The sequence below is a fragment of the Rhinopithecus roxellana genome, chromosome 6, assembly GCF_007565055.1.
Source record: "Rhinopithecus roxellana isolate Shanxi Qingling chromosome 6, ASM756505v1, whole genome shotgun sequence".
Lineage (NCBI taxonomy): Eukaryota > Metazoa > Chordata > Mammalia > Primates > Cercopithecidae > Rhinopithecus > Rhinopithecus roxellana.
The window spans coordinates 40,494,680-40,510,022 of NC_044554.1; positions in this window are offsets into that span (position 1 = coordinate 40,494,680).

A 15,343-nucleotide genomic window follows, 5' to 3' on the forward strand; every position below is an offset into this window, starting at 1 on the left:
CAGCCATAGAAAGGAATGAAATTCATTTTTTTTTTTTTGAAGTGGAGTCTCTCTGTTGTCCAAGCTGGAGTGCAATAGTGCAATCTTGGCTCACTGCAACCTCCACCTCCTTGGTTCAAGCAATTCTCCTGCCTCAGCCTCCCGAGTAGCTGGGATTACAGACGCTAACCACCATGCCTGGCTAATTTTTGTATTTTTAGTAGAGACAGGGTTTCACCATGTTGGCCAGGCTGGTCTCGAATTCCTGACCTTAAGTGATCCGCTCACCTTGGCCTCCCAAAGTGCTGGATTACAGGTGTGAGCCACCACTCCTGCCTGGAAGGAATGGAATTCTGATAACATGTTACAACATGTGTTACCGAAACATCAGCGGTTAAGTCTAGGTCCTGCTGCTTGCTGCACAGAAAGCCAATCACTGAGACTATGATTATTGCCATGGAAAATTATTGCCAAGGAAGAAGGCTTTATTTAATCAGGTGCTGCAGCCGAGGATTGGGAGATCAGTCTCAAATCCATCTCCCTGATTGACTAAAATTAGAGATTTATATAGCAGGGAAGAAAAGTAACAATGTGTTAGAAAATAGGAACTAGGAGGCTGGGCGCAGTGGCTCACGCCTGTAATCTCAGCACTTTGGGAAGCCAAGGCGGGTGGATAACTTGAGGTTAGGAGTTCAAGATCAGCCTGACCAACATGGTGAAACCCCAATTTAGCCCGGTGTGATGGTGCACGCCTCTAAGCCCAACTACTCGGGAGGCTGAGACAGGAGAATTGCTTGAACCTGGGAGGCGGAGGTTGCGCTGAGCCAAGATGGTGCCATTGCACTCCTGCCTGGGTGACAAGAGTGAAACTCCATCTCCAAAAAAAAAAAAAAAAAAAGCAGAAAACAACAACAACACAAAAAGAAAGAAAATAGGAACCAGGGAGGAGCAAGGCAGCAATCATGATGAATGAGGGGGTTGGGCATCTCACTATCTGGAAGCAGTGATCTGGTGAGTTTCAGTTCTTTGATAATTTTTTTTTGAGATGCCTGAAGGTCATTTCCCTGTGAAGGAACTCAGATATAAGTTTCAAACTTTAAGACCAGAAGGGTCAATTTCTATGTTTATCAAAAAAAACTGTTTATGGGTCCGTTTCGCATGCATGAGCCTTGAAAACATTATGCTAAGTGAAATAAGCCAGACACAAAGGTTAAATATTGTATAATTCTGCTTATGTGAGGTATCTAGAATATAAATTCATAGTAAGTAGAATAAAGGATACCAGGGGCTGAGGGAGGGGAGAAAATGAGGAGTCATTGTTTAATGGGCTTCTGTTTGGGATGATGAAAAGTTCTGGAAATGGATAGTGGTGATGGTTGCACAACACTGTGAATATACTTGATGCCACTGAATCATATACTTAAAAATGGCTAAAATGGGCCAGGCGTGTTAGTCCATGTCACTACAAAAAATAAAAAAATTAGCTGGCTATGGTGGCACATGCTTGTGGTCCCAGCTACCTGAGAGACTGAGGTGCGAGGATCACATGAGCCCAGGAGGTCCAGGCCGCAGTGACCTGTGATTGCACCACTGCACTCCAGCCTGAGCAACAGAGCCAGACCCTGTCAAAAAACAAAAACAAAAACTCTAGAATGGTAAATTTTATATCATGTATATTTCACCACAATAAAAGAAAAACGAAAACTTATAAAAGGAAGACACAGTGGTCATAGTATTCTACTTGGTGTTATCAGATTTCTGGGGCATTTTAAGAGTAGCCAGAAATTAAGATATCTACTGAGTTTTAATTTGCAAAATGTAATGACATCGCATGAATCAGACAAAATAATTCTGTAGGCGTGTGGGCTGTCAGTTGAGACTTCTAGAGAGATATGCTAGCATGTGATTCTGATGGGGGAAAGACTGGGATTGAAGAAATCCAGATTCTAATCATTCTTTAAATTACTTTCTAACTCGTGTCTTACATTTTCCCAATCTGTAAAGGGGAATGAGTAATAGCTGCTAGCTCAATCTCCCAAAAGTGTTAAGGCAAAACCTTAAAGATGCACATTCTGCATCTTGAAAGATGTCTTATGTGATCCTCACATCTGATGTCATTATGTTGGGTTAGTTGGTAAAGAAAGGGTCTTCATGAGTCTTTTGCTTAAAAACCAGAAATCTGGCAGTGGCTCATGCCTATAATCCCAGCACTTTTGGAGGCCGAGGCGGGAGAATTACAAGGTCAGGAGATCAAGACCATCCTGGCTAACACGGTGAAACCCTGTCTCTACTAAAAATACAAAAAATTAGCCGGAAGTGGTGGCGGGCGTCTGTAGTCTCAGCTACTTGGGAGGCTGAGGCAGGAGAATGGCATGAACCCGGGAGGCAGAGCTTGCAGTGAGCCAAGATTGTGCCACTGCACTCCAGCCTGGGTGACACAGCGAGACACGGTCTCAGAATAATAATAATAATAATAATAATAATAATAATAATAAAAAGCTATTCTTTTACCCCATACAGAGAGAAGGAAATTGTCTTTGAGTGATAGAAGTTTTATTGAACAAGAGTCAGGATATTGGCTCCCACAGGCTTTTTCTAGCATGTTCTTTGTTAGTAAGAATCCTGCTTTACCTGTATTATTAGGAAAGATACTTAGATATCCAGAGAACCCTTCTTCAAAGTTCTAATGAAATGATCATCTTTTTTTTTTTTTTAGACAGAGTCTCACTCTGTCACCCAGACGGGAGCGCGATCCCCGCTCACTGCAACCCCAACCTCCTAGGCTCAAGTGATTCTCCCACCTCAGCCTCCTGAGTAGCTGGGACTACAGGCATGCACCACTGCGCCTGGCTAGTGTGTGTTTTTAGTAGAGACAGAGTTTCACCATGTTGGTCAGGCTGGTCTTGAACTCCTGAGCTCGAGTGATTTGCCCGCCTTGGCCTCTCGAAGGGCTGGGATTACGGGTGTGAGCCACGGTGCCCAGCTGAGATAACAGTCTTCTTAAACTTGTCGAGCCTCAGTTTATCTGTAAAATAAGGATAGAATCTACATCATCTACTTGAGAGAATTGTTTTGAAGATTCAATAGATCTTTATGTTCATTTATTCTCAGTAAATATTCATGTATGCTTATCAGTCATGCTGATTGCTGGGAATGTAATGGTCAAAGAAAGAGACATGGTCCGCACCTTCCTAAAGTCTCCAGGTAAGGGGATTAGATGATGTATGTAAAGCACACAAAACAGTTCTTGGTACATTAGTAGATGTCAGTAAGTATTAGTTCCTTAACTGTAATGGTTAACTTTATATGTCAATGTGACTGGACCATAAGGTGCCCAGATATTTGCCTAAATACTCCTTCTGGGTATGTCTGTAAGGGTGTTTCTGGATGAGATTAGCATTTGAATCAATGAACTGAGTATAGCAGATTGCCCTCCCCAATGCAAGTGGGCATCATCCCATCCATTGAGGGTCTGAATAGAACAAAAAAGTGGAGGAAGGGTGAATTCTCTTTCCCAGCCTGACTGCTTGAGCTAGGACATTGGTCTTCTTCTGCTCTTGCACTAGGATTTATACCATTGGCACTCCTGATTCTCAGGCCCTTGGACTTGGATTAGAACAACACTACCAGCCTTCCTGGGTCTCTAACTTGTAGACAACAGATCATAAGACATTGCAGCTTCCACAATCACAGGAGACAATTCCTTAATAAATCTTCCTTTTGACTGGGCGTGATGGCTCATGCTTGTAATCCCAACAATTTGGGAGGCCAAATGGGTGGATTACTTGAGGGCAGGAGTTTGAGACCAGTCTGGCCAACATGGTGAAAACCCATCTCTACTAAATATACAAAAAAAAAAAAATTAGTCAAGTTTGGTGATTTGTACCTGTAGTTCCAGCTACTTGGGAGGCTAAGCCAAAAGAATCGCTTTGAACCTGGGAGGCAGAGGTTGCAGTGAGCCAAGACCACACCATTGCACTCCAACCTGGGTAATGGAGCAAGACTCTGTCTCAAAAATAAATAAAATAAATTTCTCTCTCCCTTTCTCTCTCTCTCTCTCTCTCTGTCTCTCAGTACACTAACCCTTGAGATAAGAACCCTCAAAGTCATTCATGCAAATCTAAGCAATACCCTGAAATAAGCAAAAAACAGTTGCAACTTGGTTCCTTATTTCGTAAGGTCATATTGCCCATATTTACAACTCGAGGCCACTGCTAGCCATACTGTAAGCATTGAAGTCATTCTTCTGCCCTGTAATATAAAACTTGTGAAGGAGGAAGTCACTCAGTTTATCTTCCCCAGAGAGCTGGGAAATGTAATATTCTGTCCAGAGCATAAGGGATTCAAAAGTTTACCAAAGTCCTACGAACTTAAATTGTAGGCAAAGATAATATTGCTGTTCGTCACTGTCTACTTATTTTCTATTTAAAGAGTTTTATCTACTTAGTAGAGGGGGTTGGTTTAATAGAGTGTCAGGGGAAATGTCTAGTGAATGTATTGATTGACCGTAGGATGATAAATGTGGGCAACTTATCTCCTAATCTTCCTCCAGATTTGCCTAACTGAGGGTGAATATAATTATTTTTAATATAGCCAAGAAGTCTTTTTTTCTTTGCCTTGGGATTCTGCTACCATACATGTGCCTAGATGATGCTTCTCTCCACCACCCCACCGAGAAATTATAAGAATTTATAGATGGGCACCAGGTAGAAGATATTTCAACATATGGTATTTTATGCCCAAATGTGGAGTCTTAGCATTTCAGCTATGAACAATTAAGTTATGCCAGGGTAGTACTTAAGGAAGGTAAGACAGACATATATACAGTATTTACACATCAAATACACCAATATTTTACCAGAAAAGAAGATGATCATAATACCTCATACCTCATGGAGAAAGAACAAGGACCTTCATTATCAAGGGAAGGAAAGGTTTCTAAGACATTGCACATATTTCTTTATTTATTTTGTTTTAATTTGAGACAAGGTCTTACTCTGTCACCCAGTCTGGAGTGTAGTGGCATGATCAGAGCTTACAGTAGCCTCAAATTTCTTGGCTCAAGTGATCCTCCCACTTCTTCCTCTGGAATAACTGGGACTAGAGGCATGCACCACCATGTCTGGCTCTTAAAAATGTTTTGGAGAGACAGGTTCTTGCTATGTTGCCCAGGCTGGTCTAGAACTCCTGGGTTTAAGCGATCCTCCCACCTTGGCCTCCCAAGGTGTGGAGATTATAGGCATGAGCTTTTACATCCAGCTGCGTTGTATGCATTATATGCAAAAAAGAAGCAACCTGATGGGAAAGGAAGAAGATGAGGCTGTTTAATGAAGCAAATTAGTTTTATGTCAGATTCCACTCTCAGGTATGAAATATTTCTGAATAAAAAAGTTTGTGCAAAACACAGCACTCTTGGCCGGGCGTGGTGGCTCAAGCCTGTAATCCCAGCACTTTGGGAGGCCGAGACGGGCGGATCACGAGGTCAGGAGATCGAGACCATCCTGGCTAACACGGTGAAACCCCGTCTCTACTAAAAATACAAAAACTAGCCGGGCGAGGTGGCGGGCGCCTATAGTCCCAGCTGCTCGGGAGGCTGAGGCAGGAGAATGGCGGGAACCCGGGAGGCGGAGCTTGCAGTGAGCTGAGATCCGGCCACTGCATTCCAGTCCGGGCGACAGAGCGAGACTCCGCCTCAAAAAAAAAAAAAAAAAAAAAAAAAAAAACACAGCACTCTTATTATTGCACATTTCCTCCCTTTTGCCTGCTCAAGACAAATGCAATGCTGAAGAGGTTTTTACTCTGATGCTCTAACAAGAAGTGTACTTCTGTCACATCCAGAGTGACTGATAATGGTCAGGCCTATCCATTACTCCATTCAAATAATAGGGTTTCCTTGCTTTTAAGGTCACTTGAGCTATAATGTTGTTATTGTCCTTTCTTCTGCTCTGTAGTGTCATTTTCACAGAGGACTGGTAGAGAGAGAAAGAGGTATTGGGCAGCACTCAGTCATGGGCAAAATGGCACTGTCACCAGTTTGGCTGAAGTCCTGAATCTCCTTGCTACTGGCAGACGTGCATGAGACAGTGGGTTTAGTGGGGACAAGTAGCTTGGGCTTCAATATGGATTAAACAATAGCAATAGCAACACAATAACAGAAATCCATTCCTGGGCCGGGGGCGGTGGCTCATGCCTGTAATCCCAGCACTTTAGGAGACCAAGGCGGGTGGATCATCTGAGGTCAGGAGTTCAAGACCAGGCTAGCCAACATGGAGAAGCCCTGTCTCTACTAAAAATACAAAAATTAGCCGGACCTGGTGGCATGTGCCTGTAATCCCAGCTACTCGGGAGGGTGAGGCAGGAGAATCACTTGAATCTGAGAGGCAGAGGTTGCAGTGAGTCAAGATTACACCATTTGCACTCCAGCGTGGGTGAGAGAGCAAGACTGTGTCTCAAAAAATAAAAAACAAAAATAAGAAATCCATTCCTGGATATTTTTTGTTCCAATTAGAAACTACGGTGAAAAATACTCTAGTTCTGGCCAGGCGCGGTAGCTCACGCCTGTAATCCCAGCACTTTGGGAGGCCGAGGTGGGTAGATCACGAGGTCAGGAGATTGAGACCATCCTAGCTAACACAGTGAAACCCCGTCTCTGCTAAAAATACAAAAAATTAGCTGGGCGTGGTGGCAGGCGCCTGTAGTTGCAGTTACTCAGGAGGCTGAGACAGGAGAATGGCATGAACCCAGGAGGTGGAGCTTGCAGTGAGCCGAGATCACGCCACTGCACTCCAGCCTGGGCCATGAGCAAGACTCCGTCTCAAAAAAAAAAAACAAAAAAAAAAAAAACAAAAAAAAAAACTCTAGTTCTGTGCTCAGCCACCATCTTATTATTAGACTGAAAAAGGTCGTGTATGTTGGCTCATGTCTGTAATCCCAGCACTTGGAGAGGCCCAGGCAGGAGGATTGCTTAAAGCCAGGACTTCGAGACCAGCCTGGGCAACAAAGCAAGACTCTGTCTCTACAAAAAATAAAGTAAAAAATAAACTGAAATATACCACGCGGTGGCTCACATTTGTGATCCCAGTTACTTGGGCGGCTAGGGTAGGAGGATCACTTGAGCCTAGGAGTTCGAGGTGCAGTGAGCTATGATTGCAACACTACACTCCAGCCTGGGAAAGAGAGCAAGACCCTGTCTCTGAAACCCTTCCCCTGCCAAAAACAAAACAAAACAAACAAACAAACAAAAAACAAAACACACACAAAACCACACAGGACTCCTGGGTTCTCTCCTAAGTCCAGCTCTATCACTATATAAGTATGTGACACTGAACAAGACACCATATCCCCTGGGCTTCTGTTTATCTATTTGTATTAATATATGGACTACAGCATTTCTAATGTCATATTCAATTAAATAAATATCTGTCTGTTCTGAAACAAGTCTGCATGGCAATGTCCTGCTGGCCGGCTGGTCACTTTGTCACACATTTGGACTTCTTCATAATTTCTTGTAGGCCTGAAGCAAAGCACGTTGGCTTAACGTATTTAACTCCAGGATGTCTTTTCCCAAGAAATGCAAGGCTTGGCCAGGTACAGTGGTTCATGCCTGTAATCCCAGAACTTTGGGAGGCCACGGTAGGTGGATCACTTTGAGGTCAGGAATTCAAGAGCAGCCTGGCCAACGTGGTGAAATCCCGTCTCTACTAAAAATACAAAAATTAGCCAGGTGTGGTAACGCGTGCCTGTAATCCCAGCTACTAGGAAGGCTGAGGCAGGAGAATTGCTTGAACCCAGGGTGCAAAGGTTGCAGTGAGCCATGATTGCGCCATCGTACTCCAGCCTGGGCAATAGAGCAAGACTCCATCTCAAAAAACAAAAAAAAAAAAAAAAGAAAAAAAAAAAATAAAGAAATGCCTGGCTTTGGTTTAATAGTTTTTCTTAAGCTTTTAATTTTGTAATGTTTCAAACCTTCAGAAAAGTTGCAGGCACAGAACAGTGAATAAATCTTCACTTAGATTTACCAATTGTTAACATTTTGCCACATTTATTTTCTATTTCTCTCGATTCCCTTCCTTAATATACACATTGCTGAACCATTTGAGAATAGATTGCAGACATCATGACACTTCATCACTGAATACTCCCTAAATATAGAATTTATTTCCTAAGAAAAGAGACATTCTTCTACATAACCACAATACAACTACTTGAAAATTTTAACAATGATTCGACACTATTATCTAAAGTATATTCCATATTCAGATTTCCCCAACTGTCCCAATAATGTGTCCCAATAATGCTTGATATGGTTTGGATGTTTGTCCCCTCCAAATCTCGTGTTGAAATGTGATTCCCCTTGTTGGAGGTGGGGCCTAATGAGAGGCGATCGGATCTTGGGGGCGCATCCTGTATGAATGGTTTAGCACCATCCCCTTAGAGATGTGTGAATTTTTGCTCAGTTAGTTCACATGAGATCTGGTTGTTTAAAAGAGTGTGATGCCTCCCGCTTCACCCTTTGCTCCCACTGTCGCCACGTGACAGCCCTGGTCCCACTGTGTCCTCTGCCATGATTGTAAGTTTCCTGAGCCCCTCACCAGGAGTAGATGCTGGAGCCATGATTATACAGCCTACACAGCGTGCAGAACTGTGAGCCAAATAAACCTCTTTTCTTTATAAATTACCCAGTCTCAGGTGTTCCTTTATGCCAACACGAAAATGGCCTCATACAATGTCCTATGTAGTTTTATTTCATTTTATTTTATTGATTTATTTTTTGAGACAGAGTCTTTGTTTGTAGTCTAGGCTGGAGTGCAGTTGCAAGATCTTGCCTCACTGGAACCTCTGCCTCCCAGGTTCAGGTGATTCTCCTGCCTCAGCCTCCTGAGTAGCTGAGATTGCAGGCACCTGCCACCAAACCCAGCTAATTTTTGTATTTTTAGTAGAGATGGGGTTTTGCCATGTTGGCCAGGCTGGTCTCGAACTCCTGACCTCTAGTGATCTGCCTGCCTCAGCCTCTCAAAGTGTTGAGATTACAGGCATGAGCCACTGCTCCAGGCCAGTGTCTCATGTAGTTTTATTTATTTTTAACTTTTGTATTCCAGGATCCAATCAAGGATTATTTGTTGCATTCAATTTTCATTTTTTTCTTTCCCTTGAGCTATAATTCCCCAGCCTTGTTTGTTTGATTTTCATGTTATTGACATTTTTTGAGGAATTTAGGCCAATTGTTTTGCAGAATGTCCCTCAATTGGAATCTGCTTGGCTGTGCCCTAATGATTAGATTCAGGTTAAGTATTTTTGGAAGGAATAGCGTATGGTATTGCTGGGTTCTTCTCAGTGTATCACATCCAGAGGTAAGTGATGTAACTGGTGATAGTAAGTTTGATCATTTGGTTAAGGTGGTATTCACCAAATGTCTGCAAAATTAAAGTACCATGTCCCTTTAAAATTAACAAGTAATCTTGGATGTGACACTTTGAAACTTGGTTAATATTCTGTTTCCCAAAGATTTTGACATCCATCATCAGTGCTGGTTATAAAGTTACTATGTTTTAATTGCTTTTTACAAAGGTGAATTGGGATAATCAACAGATCTGGCAGAAAGGAGGAAGAATCAGTCAGGGTGGACTTAGGTCCACAGAAAAACTCTGGGGAGTGTGTGTGTGTGTGTGTGTGTGTGTGTGTGTGTGTCTGTGTTTATGATGGAGGTGCTGAAGTAAATTGAGAAGGTAAAGTGGGGCTGGTCACAGTGGCTCATGCCTGTGATCCCTGCACTTTGGAAGGCCAAGGCAGCCAGATCACTTGAGGTCAGGAGTTTGAGAGTAGCTTGGCAACATGGTGAAATCCTGTCTCTGCTAAAAATACAAAAATTAGCCGGGCGTGGTGGCACATGCCTGTATTCCCAGATACTTGGGAGGCTGAGGCAGGAGAACCACTTGAACCCAGGAGGCAGAGGTTTCAGTGAGCTGAGATTGTGCCACTCCAGCCTGGGTGACAGAGCAAGACTCTGTCTCAATTATAATAATAATAAGGTAAAATGGGCTGAGCACAGTGGCTCATGCCTGTAATCCCAGCACTTTGGGAGGCTGAGACAGGAGGATCACTTGAGGTCAGGAGTTTGAGACCAGCCTGGGCAACATAGCGAGATCCCATCTCTATAAAAACAAACAAATAAATAAATAAAATTAGCCAGGTGTGGTGGTGCATGTCTAAAGCCCCAACTATTCGGGAGGCTGAGAAGAGAGGATCGCTTGAACCCAGGAGTTCGAGGCCTGAGTGAGCCAAAATCATGCCACTGCACTCCAGCCTGGATAACAGAGCAAGACCTTGTTTTAAAAAAAAAAAAAAAGTAAAGCGACATGCTGTTATTATTTTAAGCCATTTCAGTGGAGGCTTTGGGGATGTCTAACATTCAGAATCAAGAAAAATAAATGTTGCTAGGTGTTGAACAGAACAAACACAACATACTATTTCTGTCTTTGCAATTTCTCCACAGTGCAGGACTTAGAGCTTGAAAATAATGGGTACATGCAATACAAATAATGCATTCATGTGTCAATTACAGATAAAATAGGCTGGGTGCAGTGGCTCACACCTGTAATCCCAGCATTTTGGGAGGCCGAGGTGGGTGGATCACTTGAGGTCAGGAGTTTTAGACCAGCTTGGCCAAAATGGTGAAACCTCACCTCTACTAAAAATACAAAAATTAGCTGGGTGTGGTGGTGCGCACCTGTAATCCCAGCTATTCGGGAGGCTGAGGCACGAGTCACTTGAGCCCTGGAGGCAGAGGTTGCCGTGAACTGAGATCATACAGCCTGGGCGACAGAGTAAGACTCTGTCTCAAAAAATAAATAAATAAATAAATAATAAAAATTAAAAATTAAATAAATAAAATAAAATAAAACAAAAAATATTTTATAGGTGAGTTACAATTTCCTTTATTTCTTCTTCCACCATCCCCATTCCATTATATTTTTGTTACAATTTCACTACACTTCTGTTAGATAAAATTTAGGTATTATTAACAGGAAACACAATTAGTAATCAATAATTTAAGAGGAGCAAAAATTTGCAATCGATTTTACAGATAATGAAGTGATGATTTCATGTGTTAAGCGAGAGTAACTTTCAGGAGACTGATTTTAAAAAGAGAGAGCAGCAAATAATTTGAGTATGCCGTTTTTTTTTTTCTTTTTTTTTTTTTCTTTTTTAGAGAGGGTGTCCCCTTGTTACCTAGACTGGAGTATAGTGACACAATCACAGCTCACTGCAGCCTTGACCTCTGGGGCCCAAGCAATCCTCCCACCTCAGCCTTCTCAGCCTTCCTAGTAGCTGGGACTGCAGGCGCATGCCACCACCCCCAGCTAATATTTGTATGTTTTGATAGAGGGGTTTTCACCATGTTGCCCAGGCTGGTCTTGGACTCAACAATCCACCTGCCTGAGTCTCCGAAAGTGCTGGGATTACAGACCACCCTGTGCCCAGCCAAGCATGCCTGTTTTTATCTTGAAGAATTATACTACAATATGTCTACATTTTTTTCTTCATGTTTCTCTGATTTATCAGAGCTAATTTTCAACAAAAGCAGAATTCTATACCAATGTGTGAGACTAGTTATTAAATGATGGGGAGAACAAACCAAATGTTACAATAAAGGGAAAACATTCTGCAGAGAAGAACAAAAATAAATAATAATAGCAATAATCATGATGATGATAAAGAATGCTAATGAACTTTGATTTAAAAAAAAATCCTGGAAAACGAAGATATTCTAATGATAGTACAGTGACATGAACAGAGAAGGTGAATTGTGTAAGAGTTTACATTTTAAGTGGCAAGAACAATTGGGCATAGGAAACGAGGAAATGAGATCATAAAACAATAGATGCCATATAGTCAAGCAATAGACATAAAGAAGTCTTAGCAAATTTTTTTTTTTGCCTTGCAGAATTACATTAATGTATGTCTTCTTTCGTTAGCTTCATATTTCTCTGGTTTGTCAGGCAATTTGAACTCAAAGCAGGGAGAACAATGTTTTACTATGACGTCAGTGTTTTAGGAAAAAGAGCCAGGAATGTGAAAAGTAAGCTCTTTGCAAATACAATGATGTCATTGTTGCTGCTGTTGTGCTTCTAGGATAAGTGTGTGATTGTTAATTATGAAAACAGAAATAGTAGTGGATACAATTTTTCTTAGAACAGAAGTGCTATGCTACTAAAACACGCATAATGGAGATTACAAGAACAATCAACAAAGTGCAGGGTATTATAAAGACTGACTTTTAAGCTTCAATATAGCCAATATACACTGTTAAGAACCCAGAATTGTCTCATGAATGAATAATGAAATAAATAGCCATGTTTTATTAGCTTTATGTAAAACTATCTACAAGTTGAACAACCTTTTTGAGCCCTTTTTAAAAACATTTTTGCAATTTGCTGGAGCAATGATTTCTTTTCTGTTTTTTTCTTTGAGCTACAGTGGCTAATCTGATTTTGGCGTTTCAGTAATTATGTCAATTAATATGTGCTGAGAGAAATTTCATTTGTTGAAATGGATACTAGGTGAATATATAATTAGTAGAAGGTTGTCTCTTTAAGTCTTTGTGTGCAATTTTCCAAGATTAGCTGCAATGGAACAGTAGCATTAGAATAGAGATAGCTAGCTTCTTATCAACTATCCTTCTACTTAACTATTTCATGAAACTTTCTGGTAAGATGAGCCCATTCTAGAAACGGGACAACATTTTTTAGTTGAGTAGTTCAAACAACAAAGTGTTTGTTTGTTCTGAAAGTCAAGAAATTTTCATCATAAATGAAGATGATGTTTCCTCTTTTTAGAATCTTTCTAAAGAATAATGGAACTTGAAGATAAATGAAATTCCTAGATATTCATTATTTCATACAGAAACATCTACTGTCTTCCAAAACTGACAGAGGCACTAAGGTACTCAAATACTACCAACTCATTTTTAAGGACACATGCTTGGTAGGATCCCACGTTAATACTAAGGCTAAGTTCCTTCAGGTTTCTTTTCAGGGGTTTTGAAGTAGAAGTACGAATATCCAAAAGTTCATGTCTTTATCTGAATTATAAAATACAACAGCCTAGTTGGATGAGATGGTTAATTCCTGTAATCCCAGTACCTTGGGAGGCTGAGCTGGGAGGATCACCTGAGTCCAGGAGTTTGAGACTAGCCTGGGCAGCATAGTGAGACCCCATCATTAGAAAAAATTTTAAAAGGCCGGGCATGGCAGCTCACACCTGTAGCCCCAGCATTTTGGGAGGCCAAGGCAGGAGGATAGCTTGAGGCCAAGAGTTCAAGCCTGAGTAACATAGCTAGACCCTGTCTCTTAAAAAAAAAAAATAGCCTGGCTAATGGTGGTATGTGCCTGTAGTTTCAGTTACTCGAGAGGGAGGATTGCTTGAGCCCAGGAGGTCAAGGCTGCAGTGAGTTATGATTGCACCACTGCACTTCAGCCTGGGCAACAGAGCAAGACCCTGCCCCAAGAAAAGAAAAGTTTTAGAAGAATAGATATAGATTGATATCATTTATATAGGTTTTAAAACATGCCAAAAGTACTATATGTTGGCTGGGTGCAGTGCTCATGCCTGTAATCCCAGCACTTTGGAAGACCTAGGCAGGTTATTGCTTGAGCTCAGGAGTTTGAGACCAGCCTGGGCAAAATAATGAAACCCCATCTCTACTAAAAATACAAAAAATAGTTGAGTGTGATGGTATGCACCTGTAGTCCCAGTTGCCTGCAAGACTGAGGTAGGAGGATCACTGGAACCCGGGAGGAAGAGGTTGCAGTGAGCTGAGATTGCACCACAGGGCTCCAGCCTGGGTGAGAGAGCAAGTCAAAAATAATACTATAGGTTGTTTAGGGATACTTCCACATGTTGTAAAAATATAGAGAAATGCATGGAATGATAAGCAAGGAATTCAGGATAATGATTCCAGGGAGGGGGTAGGGGAGTGGAAGGAGAAAGCGTGATGGGAAATGGAGAGAGAAAACAAGATCCCAGAGGAGATATTGTTACGGGATCTCTGGGGTGTCATTTTTTCTGACCGGAAACCTCTGTGGCTGTGGCACCCTGGCCTGAGTTCTTGTCCTGTGTCCAGGAAGAATGAGGGATGCGGACAAGTGAAGGAGGAAGAGGAGTTTTATTTTAGTGTTAGAACAGTTTAGAGGAATGGGTAGCTTTTCTCTGTAAGCATGTCATCCAGTCTAGTGTCCAGCAGTTAGCAGAGAGGAGGCCCTGGAGAGGGTGGGCCTCCTCACTGTGGGCAAGTCATTCCAACGTCTCTGCAGGTCTCTGAAGCTCTCAGCAGAGAGGGTAGCTCCTTTTGGCCTGCAGGTGATATCTGTAGCTCTCAGCAGAGAGGGTACTCCTCTCTGCAACTGGTCACCCCACTGTCTCCAGCTATCAGCAGAGAGGGTACTTCTCTCTGCAGCTGGTCCTCCCATCCCGATCTCTCCCTGTTCGTCCTCTAGCCATCCTCTACCCTGCTCTGGCTGAGCCCAGGGCTTTTATGGACCTCAGAGAGGAGGAAGTGCCTACCAATTGGCCCATGGGTGGCCATGGGCGGCCATGGAAGAGGCACCATGAGTCCCCACTCCCATTGGAGGGACTGACAACCCAGTCCCAGCCTTCAAGCCCCCCCTGGCCTTAGGGTGGGGCCTTACTGGGGACCCTGCCCCATTCTGCCCAGAACTCTGTCTGCCTACTACTGCCATTCCTGGCCCCAAAGTAAGCCTGCAGGGAGGGAGATGTAGGGGGATCCTTCCTAGGGCACCTGAGGGTGCAGGCTGCAGAGAAACCCCGGTCCTGCGCACCTGGGAAGGCGACTGCAGCTGCTCCCAAGAGCTCCTGCCTCGCCAACTCGGAAGGGGCATGTCCCTTGCTCCTGCCTGCTTTTTCCTGGAGCAGTAGGCCCAGGTCTGCAGCCATGGGTGTCTGCACCCAGGAAAGTAGATCCTGCCCCTTCCTGGCTCCCTCAAGAGCACAGGGAGGCTGGGATCCACAGCTGCAGTTTGGGTGGCTGTAGCCCCACTCAGGAGGGTGGGGCTCTTGCTTGCTCGGTACAGCAGGAGGCCTGGGTCTGTGGCTGTGGTTTGGGTGGCTGCAGCGGCTCCGGGAGCTCCTGTCCCAACTCAAAAGGGACAGGGCTCCCGGTTGCTCCATTGAGTGTGCAGCCCCAGCTGTGCTCCCTGCTGCAGCAGGCATGATGGAAGCAGCCACTGACATCAGTATTATACATAGGAGGGTTCAAGTATTTTAGAAATGTTTTATTTCTTACGCTACCGGGGAGTACATGATTGTTCATTATATTATTTTGAAATATTTAATAACACATTAAAAT